Source organism: Phyllobates terribilis, unplaced genomic scaffold (assembly GCF_046119375.1).
Source record: "Phyllobates terribilis strain yellow unplaced genomic scaffold, ASM4611937v1 Scaffold_7__3_contigs__length_470593459, whole genome shotgun sequence".
Classification (NCBI taxonomy): domain Eukaryota; kingdom Metazoa; phylum Chordata; class Amphibia; order Anura; family Dendrobatidae; genus Phyllobates; species Phyllobates terribilis.
In genome coordinates, this window is record NW_027362767.1 from 117,262,227 (window position 1) to 117,278,002 (window position 15,776).

Genomic DNA, 15,776 nt, shown 5'->3' on the forward strand with positions numbered 1-15,776 from the left:
TCTGAAAAAATATTTGGGCTTCTAGCGGTGTGTGGGACTTGGTCTATTAGTCCATCTATACTGACCTCCATCAGGTTGCAAATTAAAAATAATTTTTTTCTGCATCTAGCTCTGAAAAAATATTTGGGCTTCTAGCAGTGTGTGGGACTTGGTCTATTAGTCCATCTATACTGACCTCCATCAGGTTGCAAATTAAAAATAATTTTTTTCTGCATCTAGCTCTGAAAAAATATTTGGGCTTCTAGCAGTGTGTGGGACTTGGTCTATTAGTCCATCTATACTGACCTCCATCAGGTTGCAAATTAAAAATAATTTTTTTCTGCATCTAGCTCTGAAAAAATATTTGGGCTTCTAGCAGTGTGTGGGACTTGGTCTATTAGTCCATCTATACTGACCTCCATCAGGTTGCAAATTAAAAATAATTTTTTTCTGCATCTAGCTCTGAAAAAATATTTGGGCTTCTAGCAGTGTGTGGGACTTGGTCTATTAGTCCATCTATACTGACCTCCATCAGGTTGCAAATTGAATAAAAAAAATTTCTGCATCTAGCTCTGAAAAAATATTTGGGCTTCTAGCGGTGTGTGGGACTTGGTCTATTAGTCCATCTATACTGACCTCCATCAGGTTGCAAATTAAAAATAATTTTTTTCTGCATCTAACCCAGCCAATAGTTTTGGCCTAATACCACAGTTTGGCCACTCAGCTCTGCTCGGTTACCATCCATTGTTTTTTTGTGCAAACAACTCCAGAGTTGTGAATTAGTTAACCACCAAAATGAGTGGAAAAAGGCCTGCTGCTGGTGGAAAGGGGAATAGGCGTGTTGGGAAGGGGAAAAAAGGTTGTGTCCGTGGGGTAGGTGCAGAAGAAAGACCATCTTCCAGCCAAACTAAAATGTCTACTTCTTTTAGCGGACAATGTGATAAGATCCCTTTCTTACGGCCACGCCAATCGCTACAAATTCCAGATGAGGCACAAAAACAGCAGGTGCTTCAACGGATATCAAGTGCTCCTTTAAGTGGGCTCTCCTCCACATCAACTTCAACATCACAAATACTCCAGTCCTCAAAGGTGTCACCCAAATCGCACTTGCTTCCTCACAGCTCCCAAATCTCCAGCTGCCCGTCTGAGTATGAGGTAGAACAGATGGTTGAGTCTGCAGAGCTGTTTACTCATACTATAACCTGGGAATCAGAGGTCGACTCCAGCGCTTCTGTGAATCCAGACGAGGAAATGATCTGCACTGATGCCCAGAATTTTTATGAGTCGGATCCAGGACCAGACGCAGAAGGTTCTGACCATAATGTAGACCCTCATTCCCAAACTGTAACTCCTGTTGGTGGAGACAATGAGGAAGACGATGATAAGACTCAAATACGTGATTGGAGCGACAACTTTAGTTTTTTGTCAGGGCAGGAACAGGTTGGCTCTGAGGACGACGGGTGTGATAACGCACAGGGTGATGATGATGAGGTCGGAGATCCCACTTACTGTCAACCCACAGTCAGCCAAGAGATGAGGTCAGCAGAGGAGGTGGAGGAAGATGCTAGTGACGACGAGGTCAGGTTGCGCCTTACTGGACAGAGACGTAGTACTGGAAGCACGTCAACAACTGCATCCTCAAACACAACTCTGCCTCTCACCACAAGTCGTGGTGGCTCTTCAGGTCGCATGGGTGCTAAGCCTTGCATAGCCTGGGCATTTTTTCAGATCGATAAAGATGACCCAACTCGTGTTATCTGTAACATTTGTCAGCAAAAGCTAAGTAGAGGCCAAAAAATACATAGTTTGAGTACTTCATGCATGAACCGGCACATGGACATGAAGTTGCAGTGGGAAGCTCAGTGTGCTACAATGCGGCCTAGCCGGCCGGGCCAACCGCCGTCTGCCATATCTTGTGCATCCGCGGCCTCTTCATCCTCTGTGACTGGGGGGACAGCAGTCACACCTGTTTTGGGGCGCAGACCTGCCACCTCTTTACCCGCAACAGCCAGCGTGATTGGCAGGTCATCATTTTCTTTGGAGGTGGTAACACCAGCTGGTGTTGAGCGCTGTCCGACATCGATAGCACCACCTTTGGATCAAGGCAACCTAACATGTCCGCCTGCATCTTCCTCACAGACCGGCAGTTTGCCGGGGACACCCTTATCAACCCCGTCTAAGCACAATAGCCAGCCCTCGGTCCCTCAGATGTGGACAAGTAAAAGACCATTTCCTCCTAGCCATGAGAAAGCTAAGAGGTTGAATTTCACCATCTGCAAGCTCTTGGCTACAGAAATGCTGCCTTTCCGCCTGGTGGACACAGAGGATTTTCAAGACCTTATGTCCGTCGCAGTGCCCCAGTACCAGATGCCCAGTCGGCACTACTTCTCAAAGAAAGGTGTGCCTGCGCTCCACCAGCATGTCGCACACAACATCACCGCTTCTTTGAGAAACTCTGTGTGTGACAGGGTGCATTTCACCACAGACACTTGGACGAGTAGGCATGGACAGGGGCGTTACATGTCGCTGACTGGGCACTGGGTAACTATGGTGACAGCAGGACAAGGGGCTGCTGTCCAAGTCTTGCCGTCCCCACGAGTTGTGCGTCAATCCTCTTTATGTCAAAGTTCCTCCACTGCTTCTGCCTCCTCAACCTCCTCTCGGTCTTCCACCTGCACCCAAAGCCTGTCTGGTCATGCCACAAGCTTTCTAACTGCGCAGAAGGGAAACTGCACACCTCCTTACTATGCTGGCAGTAGGGCTCAACGTCATCAGGCGGTTTTTACATTGAAATGTCTGGGAAATGTGAGTCACACAGCTGAGGAGTTGTGGTCAGCTCTGGAGAACCAATTTCATGAATGGTTGTCTCCACTGGACCTGAAACCAGGGAAGGCCGTGTGCGACAATGCTGCAAACCTGGGTGCGGCCCTTCGCCGGGGCAATGTCACACACGTGCCTTGTATGGCTCACGTGTTGAACCTGGTTGTCCAGCAATTTTTAGCCCACTATCCCAGACTAGATGGCCTTCTGCAGAGGGCACGGTCACTGTGTGCTCACTTCCGCCGTTCGCATCCCGCAGCTCAGCGACTTACATCTCTACAGAAGTCGTTGGGCCTGCCACTTCACCGGCTAAAATGCGATGTGCCTACCCGGTGGAATTCAACTCTGCACATGTTGCAGCGACTGTGGCAGCACCGACAAGCCCTGGTGCAATACGTTCTGACGTATAGCCTGGGCCAACGAGATCCAGAGGTGGGGCAAATCACGCTGGAGGAGTGGTCTCAGATCAGGGACCTATGCACCCTTCTGCACAGTTTTGAAATGGCGACGAAGATGTTTAGTGCTGACGATGCCATTATCAGCATGACTATTCCGGTGATTTACATGCTGGAGCACATGTTAAACAGAATTCGGAGTCAGGTGGTGGCACAAGAGGAGGTGGAGGAAGTAGAGGAGGAGGAGTTGTATGCGGAAGGGCTAACATCTGCAAGGTCCAGACGGTCGGCAGCACCAAGGCGGCAGGCATGTGAGGGTGGGGGAGATGGTTTTACCAGGGCGCATGGTAGCAGCCAAACTAGTGAGGAAGGTGCAGGAGCCCAGGAAGAAGTGGAGGATGAACTGATGGAAGACTCATCAGATGAGGGAGACCTTGATCACATTTCTGTTGTGCGAGGTTGGGGGGAGAGGACAGAGGAAGGAAGCATGATTGTTACCTCACCACCAACACAACAGGGACTTGGTGCTCCTGGATGCGCAACACACATGAGTGCCTTCTTGCTGCACTACCTGCAACATGACCCTCGAATTGTGAGAATTAGAAATAATCCTGACTACTGGGTTGCCACACTGTTAGATCCCCGGTACAAAAGTAAATTTGCAGAAATTATTCCTGCCATAGAAAGGGATGCACGCATGCAGGAGTATCAGCAGAGACTGTTGCAGAATCTTACATGTGCTTTTCCACAAAATACCAGTGGTGCACGTAGTGAATCTCACAGTTCCAACTTGCCAACCGTGGGACCGTCAAGTGTTCAGCACTCAAACCATAACAGAACCACAGTATCTGCTGGTAACATCAATTTTGCGGAATCATTTCACCACTTTTTTAGCCCATCCTTTGCAAGGCCACAGGAGACAAGAAGTCTGACACATAGTCAACGCCTAGAGACGATGGTACAGGAGTATCTCCAAGTAAACATTGAAGCCATGACTGTGTCCCTGGACCCTTGCTCTTTTTGGGCTTCCAATCTGGATAAATGGCCGGAGCTAGCCACTTACGCCTTGGAGATCTTGTCATGCCCCGCAGCCAGCGTTCTGTCTGAACGTGTGTTCAGCGCTGCTGGTGGTGTGCTGACAGATAAGCGCACGCGGCTCTCCACTGATAATGTAGACAGACTCACGTTCATAAAGATGAACAAATCATGGATCCGAAACGACTTTTCTACCCCTGTGTCATCCTGGGGAGAGTAAAAGCTTGATGATTGGTTAAAATCACCCTACCAACCGTTTTAAGCTTTCAAATTACTAATCATGTTTATCTGTATCTTGGCTGGAAAATAATTTGGGCTTTGTAGCAGTGCGCAGCACTGATTCTATTAGGCCATCTATAATAAGCTCCACCAGATTTAAAATTACTAATCATGTTTATCTGTATCTTGACTGGAAAATAATTTGGGCTTTGTAGCAGTGTGCAGCACTGATCCTATTAGGCCATCTATACTAAAGCTTCACCAGATTTAAAATTAATAATAATTTTTAGCTGCATCTAGCCCGGAAAATAATTTTGGGGCTCCGAGATGCGCAAGACACATAAGTGCCTTCTTGCTGCACTACCTGCAGCATGACCCTCATATTGTCAGAATTCGAAGTAATCATGACTACTGAGTTGCCACACTCTTAGATCCCCCAAACTTTTCGATCAACCTTTTCATTTTAATAAAGACCAAAAAAATGGTCATTTTTGAAATTATAAGCATTAGCAGGTTGTTAGAAACTGAAATCAAACAGTTTTCAACTCAAAACTTTATTCTAGGTGATGTTACATTTTCACATAGGACCCCTTGTTCGAAAGGAGCTTCTGAACTCTCTCGTCCATTGAATTTGTCAGGTTTTGGATGGTTTCTGCTTCAATTGTTTTGCATGAGGACAGAATACCCTCCCAGAGCTGTTGCTTAGATGTGAACTGCCTCCCGCCATCATAGACACTCCTTTTAATGATGCTCCAAAGGTTCTGAATGGGGTAGAGGTCAGGGGAGCATGGGGGTCACACCATAAGTTTGTCCCCTTTTATGCCCATATCAGCCAGAGATGGAGATGTTTTATGTGCAGCATGAGATGGTGCATTATCATGCAAAAAAATGATCTTGCTGTGAAATACACGGTTCTTCTTCTTGAACCATGGCAGGAAGTGCTGTTTGAGAAAATCCACATACATTATGGAGTTCATCTTTAGCGCCTTCAGGGATCCTAAAGGGGCCGACAATCTCTCTCCCCATGATTCCAGCCCAAAACATTACTCCACCTCCTCCTTGTTGGCGCTGTAGCCGTGTTTGCGTGGGGTGTCCATCAACCAGCCATCCTCCACTCCATCCATCTGGACCATCGAGCGCTGTACGGCACTCATCCGTCAACAAAACAGTTTTGAAATCAGTCTTCATGTAATGTTTGGCCCTCTGGAGCCGTTTCTGCTTGTGTGAAGTGGATAGAGGAGGTCGACAGGATGGCGTATGCACAGCTGCAAACCTCTGAAGGACCCTGCATCTTGTTGTTCGGGGGACGTTGGAGGCACCAGCAACTTCAAAAACTTGTCTGCTGCTATGACAAGTCTTTTTTGCCGCTGCTCTTTCAACCTGACGTAATTGCCTGTAGGAAAGAGTCCTCAATTTGCCCTTATCAGCACGCACACGTGTGTACTGTGAATCAGCTACATACTTCTTGATTGCCAAGACACTTCATCCTGATCATCGCACAATGTTGATTGTAGTCATGCCTTGACCTAAACACTCCACAATTTGTTGCTTCTCAGCAGCCGACACATCCTTTTTCTTTCCCATTTTGGCAGAAAATGTAGGCTGCTTAATAATGTGAGACAGCCTTCTTAAGTAGTCTTGCCTTTCATTGGACACACCTGCCAAACTAATTAGCACAGGTGTCTGCAATTGCTTACAGTGATATAAAGAGCCCAGACACACATCACCATCAATGAGTTTAACTGACAAACAAACAAATTCTTCCCTTATCACTCCTAAACACTTTTTGCATAATAATTTGGAACACAGTGTACATGTGCTTTTCCACAAAACACCAGTGGTTCACGTAGTGAATCTTACAGTTCTAACTTGCCAACCGTGGTCTGTATGGAGTTGTTCAATAAAGGGCCCAAAATTAAGATAACATAGATGGGAGAGGTCTCTATGAATAGGAATTCCTAAGTATTTGATACCCTGTGAGGGCCAGGCAAAGGGAAAGTTGGACTGGATGGAATCCTATATGGATTTGGGGAGGGAGACATCGAGGGCCTCAGACTTCGCTGCATTGATTTTAAAATTTGACCATGTAACAAAGTGATCTATTTCAGCCATAACAGCATGGATGGATATATGTGATTGAGTGATATATACTAGTACATCATCAGCAAATAGAGAGCACTTGTACTCGGTGCCTCCCACCTCAATCCACCTAATATTGGGGTTATGGCAAATTGATGAGAGCAGGTGCTCCGTCACTAGGATGTATAAGAGAGGGGACAGAGAACATCCCTGCATTGTCCCATTGGTGATTGTGAAAGGTGATGAAAATGTTCTGACGCGCCCCCTGGGCCTTGGGACACCCGGAGCCGGACCCTTTTTGGTGGATGCTGGTGGTTGTAGTCTCCGTGGCGGCAACCCGGTTCCGTGGCTCAGGGCGGTCAAACCAGTGGCGGAACTATTTATGTGGTTTTGATGTTTAAATGTCCGACTACGCCACCCGTGGATTGCGGTCAGAGTGAACCGCCGCTCCAGGGCAGACCGCTGAGGCTGGTGTTGTGGGTGCAGCAGAGCGTAGCATAACTCCCGACGGGAGGAGTATAGCCTCAGGGCAGTGTATGCGGAGGATGGGGGTGATGGTGCAGGGCAGCAGCAGTAATGACACGGAGTCAGTGATGCAGTCCAGGGCCTTTACTCACAGTTCTTATTATCCAGACCACGTCTGCAGGTAACGGCTGCCCACGTCGTACTGTGCTCACCAGGTGAGGGGCTCAGACAACTCCCAGATAACTTTGGAGTGCTTCACAGGACCCCCTTTGTGTGTCCTTTGTCTGGCCTTTCTTACCAACCTTCTGTCCGGCTGCCTCGGGCCTCCTCTTGGTAAACTTGGCGCCAGTTTCCCTGACCCTATGTGGTGCCTTCCTAGCGGGTGTAGCGAGGGGCTGCGCCACATAAAATGTCACAGCCTCCTGTTTCTAGCTGAGATTCGTTTCCTGCCTTCACTAGTTTCGGGGACCGGTCTCCCCCTTTGGCCTGACCCCTCCACGCAGGTGGATTCGGGCGTGCGGTGGCGACTCGCCCGTCCGCACCCCTGGGATCCCTTCGTTCCTCGTTCCTGGAGCCTTCTCCACTCCTCTTCCTTCCTTCTCCCTCTTCCAGGCCTGGGCCTCTGTTACTAGGCCCGCCTCCGGAGCAGAGCTCATGCAGAGCCCCTGCTCCCTGCCACTTCTGCTCAGACTTCTCTGCACTGAACTAAGATGGTGCCCACCTTTTATACTCCCTTCTCAATGCACCCAGGAACTGCTTCCTCCCTGCTCCTGCACTACAGGGTTCCCCTTCCTCAGTGTTCCCTCCCCCCACTCCAGCCAGGGACAGGGACTGTCGTGCCCATCTCAGGGGCATATTGGTCGCCCTGCCCCACGGCAATGTGGTGTAATGCATGCAGGTGTCGGGTCCTGATCCACACTACATCCTTACCTGAGCGTGAGATATCACACCTCTGGGTGAGGTGCAATACCTCTGTAGCAACCGAGCCCTCAGGGTGCTACAGTTCCATTTATCTTCAGCCTAGGTGACGTATTGCGATACAGGGCCGTGATTTTGGCTATAAAAGGGTCCCCTAGACCCCTACCCCAAGCTTTTTAAGAGAATCATATATGGCGTGCCAGGAGACTCTATGGAATGCTTTCTCAGCATCCAACGAGAGTATCTAATTACAAATTTTTAACTGCATCTAGCCCAGGAAATACTTTGTGCCTAGTAGCAGTGTCTGCTAGTCAGCGGATTATCCCGGCTGTTAAGCAAGCTACACCACCTGTAGTTTGGACACTTAATTTTTTCAAAGGAAATGCTTCGGGACCACGGGATACTCAGTGAAGAGCATCAGGAGGCACCCCAAGGCATAGGGGCTGGGACTGGCAGTAGGATGCCTTGCGGTGGACAGCCGAGCTCGATCCTTATAAAAGCTTTTTAACTGCAGCAGCTTTAGTGGACGCTACTGGAGCTGGAATTACGCGGCTGCTGGCATGAGACTTGCCCTCCAATAGATCCTTGTAAATGGATTTAAAGTGTATTCATTCAAATTAGTGTCACGCTGTCTCTGTATACTGGAGGTAGGGGGCCTAAGCTGACCCTAAGCTGGGGCCCTGACTAATCCCTCAACCTGGAGGTACTGTTAAAGGTACAGAGGTCCAGGCCGCCAGCGTAACCCCTACCTCCTGAGGATCCCTGCACCTAAGTAATCTAGTCCTGAGAAGGACCCCGATCACAACAAAAGGGGACAAGTAATAATATGCCCACACACAGTACTTAGACGAACGAGACAGTACAAGGGAAAAACCAAAAACACCTTGCATACAAAAACTACACAACTACAACAGAGGGAACACCAACGGGAAAGGAGATAAATGATAAAGCGAGGAAGGGAAAAAACACTCCAAATACACTTATCTCTGAAACTCCAAATACCACGATCCGCTCTGTTAGTCTGCATGAAATGCTTTCACCGACACTTCCCTAACAGACCAGCAGGCATTTGAAGGAGTCTCACTACAGCAGCATTGATTGCAGCTGGGCGAGGCTGGACCTCGTCTAGCACAGAGAGAGAGAGAATTAACTCCCTCACTGCCGAAAAACACAAAGCACCAAAAAGTCAGCTGCGAGAAGTCAGGCTGTGTAATCGTGACGATCTTCGTGGCGACACACCCGTGACAATTAGAGAGACAATTTAAATTAAAAAGCTTAGAGCTGCCTCCACCACAGGGGGGCTCGCTCGACCCACCAGCGGACAGGCACCAGTATTGGGAGAGGGGGGCTGGCCGTCAGGGTTCACCGCGGCTCTGGCACAAACCCGGCGACGCGGAGGTGGCACGGGCAGGAGCGGACTGAACGTGTCGGCTTCTCACTTTTTGGATTTTAGAAGGGCATGACATGCCTATATCTGTGTCTCCCCCTCCTTTTACTCCTCCACCTCTTTTCTTTTCGCATGACTATATGTACATGTCACTTTTCCATGTGTTAGTTGTGTCTTCTGAGCAGTTTGTCAGCTTTTGGACACCTTTGAAGGTGTTTTCTATGTGTTTCTATGTGTTTTTGTTTGCCTGCCATTGGTTTTAACGGTGTTCGAAGGTGTTCGACGAACAGTTCGACGAACAGTTCGGCGAACACACGGGTGTTCGACGAACCGAACCGAACTCGAACACTACGAGGGTGGCTCAACACTAATGTGAACTTCCCTATAGATTATAATGGTTACGTGTTGTATCCTTGAAAAAAGGCAGATACAACACGTATGTGCAACACTGACGTCTGAATAAGACCTTAAAGGGGTTTTCCCATGAACAAAGGACTTTTTAATCAATATAGTTTGGAATAATAAGTTCCACAATTGGATATGTTTAAATAAAATGTTCCTGTGCTGAGATAATCTTATAAATGTGTCCCTGTTTAATGGCTGTGTCTGACCGGGTACAGAACATGGTCTGATCATACCACAGCTCCTGGGCAGAGGAGGAGGCAAAAGAGTATACAGGCAGGACAGCCCGGGATCACAGCTGATTCTTCCTGTGAGGTAAAACATTGCTTAAAACAGGCAGTGAATTGTTTTACCTCACAGGAAGAATCAGCTGTGATCCCGTGTCCAATCCAATTGTGGAACTTATTATTCAAAGATCTATTGATTAAAATATTGATTAAGTTTAACGTTGTTTATGTTAAAACCCGTTTAAGTAAAGGCTGACTGCAATGCTGAGTGCTTCATTGTAGGCCCTTGTGGAAGTGGTAGAGATCAATAGGTTTGAACTAGAGGTCAGAAGCCCCCATAAACCAACCAACCACAGCATAATTTATATAAAAAGACCTTTATTAAACAAATGGCAAATTAGAAGACTACAAACAACAAATACTAAAAACAGAACCTCACACTGTGAATTCATAAATACCAATCAGGTTCCATATACATAGGGAAACAATCTCCATATAGTGTGTTTTGGCCTGACAGTATTACAATTAAATACAAGTGTTAAATCGTACACGGCTCCTTTGAGAGCTCCACCAAAATATATATATTTAGACATATCAGTGGCTGAAATATAATTTTCAACACATAATAAGCTGTATAACATACACAAAGTAGTCACCAAAAGACCATAATGTGGAGATATCTACCGCAGCTAAGGGCTGTACCGCAGGAGCACATGTAATGTTTGATGTCCCTTTACCCCAACGCACGTTTCGTATGCTGTACTTCCTCATGGGGCATGGTTAACCGGGGGAATGTCAATTCCTGATTTACACAAACCCAGCCAATCAGGGTGTAGCATTGGCGTCTCTGCCTCCTGCCCGGCAGAGATGCCGTCCCCCTTACCACCGCGGTCCTACTCCAGCGTCTTCTGGCATCCCTGCAGCTGCTGCTGTTGCATGCAGCCTCCCCGCCTCTGTGCTTAGGGCGCATGCGCGCTCCCTCCCTCTTAAAGGGGCCGCGTGCGCCGTTCTAAAAAGTCCCCGGCCAATGGCCAGAGGACTACCCGTATAAAAGGCACCTCCTCCAATATGGAGGTGCCCGTGCAAGGTTGTAGCTTTGTGTGTGATATTCTGCTTCAGCCCTCAGGTCCCGCTGCTAGCCTGACTACAAGTCCAGCCCGCCAGCCTGACTACAAGTCCAGCCCGCCAGCCTGACTACAAGTCCAGCCCGCCAGCCTGACTACAAGTCCAGCCCGCCAGCCTGACTACAAGTCCAGCCCACCAGCCTGTCTATGGGCTCTGTCTGCCTGTTTACCTGGAAGCACCTGCCCATTACCTGCCGTGCCTACCTGCCGGCCTTCCTGGAGGCTCCTGCCTGTTACCTGCTGTGCCTGCCGGCTCGCTTACCTAGAAGCACCTGCCTGTTTCCTGCCGTGCCTACCAGCCCGCCTACCTGGAGGCTCCTGCTTGTTACCTGCCGTGTCTGCTAGTCCGTCTGCCCGGATCACCCGTCAGCCTGCCGTGCTCATCTGCTGTACCGGTCAGTCCCTGCCTTCTGACCCGTGGGAGTTACCTGCTCTCATACAAGGTCGGTCCCCAGAGTAGCACCTGGTCCCTCTGCTCGGTCCTTCCCTGGTCACGGAGTCGATTGAGCCGCCGTACGGCCTTGGTCGGTCCCAGTTGATACCTAGTTACGCCCCTCTGGTCCCTCCTTGCACCGCAACACAGAGGTTCCACCCCCCGGATCCGTAACAGTTTGCACGGGCCATGGAACCCGGTGGCTCCCAGGCCCCTTCGCTTGCTGACCTGTTCCAGGAGGTTTCTCGTCAGAGATCCCAACAGGAAACCATCCTGACCTACCTGCGGTTTGTCAACTCTCGCCTGGACACGCTCTCTGTCCCACCTGTGTCCGCCTCAAGTCGAGCAACACCCGCTCCAGCAGCGCCGCTGCTTTCTGCGCCTCCTCGTTTTGGAGGTGACCCCGTCCTATGTCGGGGCTTTCTGAACCAGTGCACGCTGCACTTTGAACTACTGCCACATCAGTTTCCCTCTGACCGGGCCAAGGTGGCGTTCATCATGTCTCACCTCACCGGGGAAGCATTGGCATGGCTAAACCCTCTATGGGAGAGTGGGGATTCCCTGGTGTCCGATCTTCCGGCTTTCCTCACTGCCTTCCGGAAGGTCTTCGATGAACCAGGACGAAGGACCTCTCCTGCCTCCTCATTGTTCCGTCTCTGCCAAAGGCATCTCACTGTGGTCCAGTATGCCATACGGTTCCGTACCCTCGCTTCTGAGCTGGCCTGGGACAACGAGGCCATGGTGTCCACCTTCTGGGAGGGCCTTTCCGGTCGGATTAAGGACGAGTTAGCCAGCCAGGACGTTCCTACCTCCCTGGATGACCTGGTGTCACTAGCAACCCGAATTGACTCCCGGTTCCTAGAACGTGCTAAGGAGACTACCCGGGAGAAAAGATTTCCTTGTCTTGCTTTTGCTTTCCAGAAACCGGCCTCCCAATCAGCAACTCCCCGGGAATGCTCGCCCGAACCTATGCAGATTGACCAGACCAAGATGGTCAAATATCGCCAAGAGACACGCCGAGCCGAGGGGAGCTGTTTCTACTGTAGTAGTAAGGAGCACCTGATTCGTTCCTGCCCGGTGAAGCCGGCAAACTCCAGTGTCTAGGACTAGTGTTGAGCCACCCCCATAGTGTTCGGTTCGGTTCGTCGAACACCGGGATGTTCGAGGAACTGTTCGTCGAACTGTTGGTCGAACACCTTAGAACACCGTCGAACACCGTTAAAACCAATGGCAGGCAAACAAAAACACATAGAAACACATAGAAAACACCTTCAAAGGTGTCCAAAAGCTGACAAACTGCTCAGAAGACGCTTTCTTTAAAAAAGCCGGCCGGCAATTCAGCAGCGGCATACACCGGTACCCGACAATTTAGACAAGAAGGAATAGAGCCTCACACATAGATTAGATTGATAGAAACATGTCAGTCACATATATATGAAGTACAGTGACAGTGTTGCTTACTGTACTTGTCATTTAGTGTAAAGGATTTATTAAAAAATATAATAGTGTTTTCATGCACTGTCTCTTTAAAAAAGCCGGCCGGCAATTCAGCATCTGTACCCGACAATTTATAACAGACAGAATAGAGCTTCACACATAGATTAGATAGATAGAAACATGTCAGTCACATATATATGAAGTACAGTGACAATGTTGCTTACTGTACTTGTCATTTAGTGTAAAGGATTTATTAAAAAAAATAATAGTGTTTTCAAGCACCGTCTCTTTAAAAAAGCCGGCCGGCAATTCAGCATCTGTACCCGACAATTTATAACAGACAGAATAGAGCTTAACACATAGATTAGATAGATAGAAACATGTCAGTCACATATATATGAAGTACAGTGATAGTGTTGGTTACTGTACTTGTCATTTAGTATTAAAATAAAGGATTTATTATTAAAAAAAATTGGCGTGGGGTTCCCCTTAATTTTAGTCTCTAGCGGAGGTTAAGCAGACAGCTGGGGCAGATGTTTGAAGCCTGGGAAGGGGGTAATACCCACGGAGCTTCCCAGGCTACTAATATGAGCCCCCAGCTGAATACATAGCCTTTACTAGCTATTAAAATGGGGGACCCCCCCCAAAAAATGACGTGGGGTCCCCCCTAATTTAATAGCTAGCAAAGGCTAGGCAGACAACTGGGGGCTGATATTAATAGCCCAGGAAGGGTGCCATGAATATTGGCCCCCTCCCAGGCTAGAAACACCAGCCATCAGCCGCCCCAGAAATGGCGCATTCATAGGATGCGCCAATTCTGGCACTTAGCCTCGCTCTTCCACGCTGCCCTGTAGCGGTGGCAGGGGGTAATAGGGCTGGGGTTGATGTCAGCTTATAATGCCAGCTGACATCAAGCCCAGGTTAGTAATGGAGAGGCGTCTATAAGACACCCCCATTACTAACCCCATAGTCAAAGTTAAAAGAAAACACAAACACCCAGAATAAAGTCCTTTAATTGAAATAAAGACACAATCCTTTATTGTTCTAAATTAAACCATACTTACCATCACGCCCATTCCAGCTGAAGCCAACGATCTCCTGCAATAAAAGAAAAATAATAAAGCAACATCATCCTTACCTTTCCATGGTTCCCACGACAGCTTCAGCTCTGCTACATCGAGATGACAGGCTGGACCGCAGCAGAACGCTGCCATCCAGCCTGTCATCCCGCAGACACTGAGAAGCGCAGGCTTGCTTGCGCTCTGCAGTGTCTGGCTGTGACGGCATAAAGATGAGACGAGTTCATGTCCAATGAACTCGGCGCACCTCATGCACGTCACTGACAGCGTGGGAAAATTCTCACGCTGAAGCGCTGAGTGCAGGAGAATTCTCCCACGCTGTCAGTGACGTGCATAAGGTGAGCTCATGTCCAATGAACTCAGCTCACCTCCTGCACGTCACTGACAGCGTGGGAGAATTCTCCTGCACTCAGCGCTTCAGTGTGAGAATTCTCCCACGCTGAAGCGCTGAGTGCAGGAGAATTTTCCCACGCTGTCAGTGACGTGCATGAGGTGAGCCGAGTTCATTGGACATTAACTCGGCTCATCTGGATGCCCTCACAGAGAGACACTGTGGAGCGCAAGCAAGCCTGCGCTTCTCAGTGTCTGCGGGATGACAGGCTGGATGGCAGCGTTCTGCTGCGGTCCAGCCTGTCATCTCGATGTTGCAGAGCTGAAGCTGTCATGGGAACCATGGAAAGGTAAGGATGATGTTGCTTTATTATTTTTCTTTTATTTCAGGAGATCGTTGGCTTCAGCTGGAATGGGTGTGACGGTAAGTATGGTTTAATTTAGAACAATAAAGAATTGTGTGTTTATTTCAATTAAAGGACTTTTTTCTGGGTGTTGTGTTTTTTTTTAAATACTTTACTAGAAATTCATGGTGGTCATGTCTAATATTGGCGTGACCCCATGAATTTTGGGCTTAGGGCCAGCTGATAATGCCAAGCTGGCCCTAACCCCTTTATTACCCAGTGAGCCACCGCATCAGGGCCCTGGATGAGTTGAGTACAGCGCCAGAAGATGGCGCTTCTATGAACGTGCCATTTTCCGGGGTGGCTGCGGACTGCAATTTGCAGCGGGAGTGGCCCAGAAAGCTTGGGCCTCCCTGCGCTGCGGATTCCAGCCCCCAGCTGCCTAGTTGTACCTGGCTGGACACAAAAACAGGGCGAAGCCCCACGTCAATTTTCTTTAAATTATTTCATGAAATAATTAAGAAAAAAAGGGCTTCCCTATATTGTTGTGTCCGGCCAGGTACAAATAGGCAGCTGGTGGTTGGGGGCAGCCCGTTCCTGCCTGCTGCACCTGACTGGACACAAATATAGTGCGAAGCCCCACGTCAATTTTTTTTTAATTATTTCATGAATTTCCTGAAATAATTTAAAAAAATTGAAGTGGGGCTTCGCACTATATTTGTGTCCAGCCAGGTACAGCAGGCAGGAATGGGCTGCCCCCAACCACCAGCTGCCTATTTGTTCCTGGCCGGACACAACAATATAGGGAAGGCCTTTTTTTTCTTAATTATTTCATGAATTTCATGAAATAATTAAAAAAAATTGAAGTGGGGCTTCGCACTATATTTGTGTCCAGCCAGGTACAGCAGGCAGGAACGGGCTGCCCCCAACCACCAGCTGACTATTTGTACCTGGCCGGACACAACAATATAGGGAAGGCCTTTTTTTTCTTAATTATTTCATGAATTTCATGAAATAATTAAAAAAAAAATACGTGGGGCTTCGCCCTATTTTTGTGTCCAGCCAGGTACAACTAGGCAGCTGGGGGCTGGAATCTGCAGCGC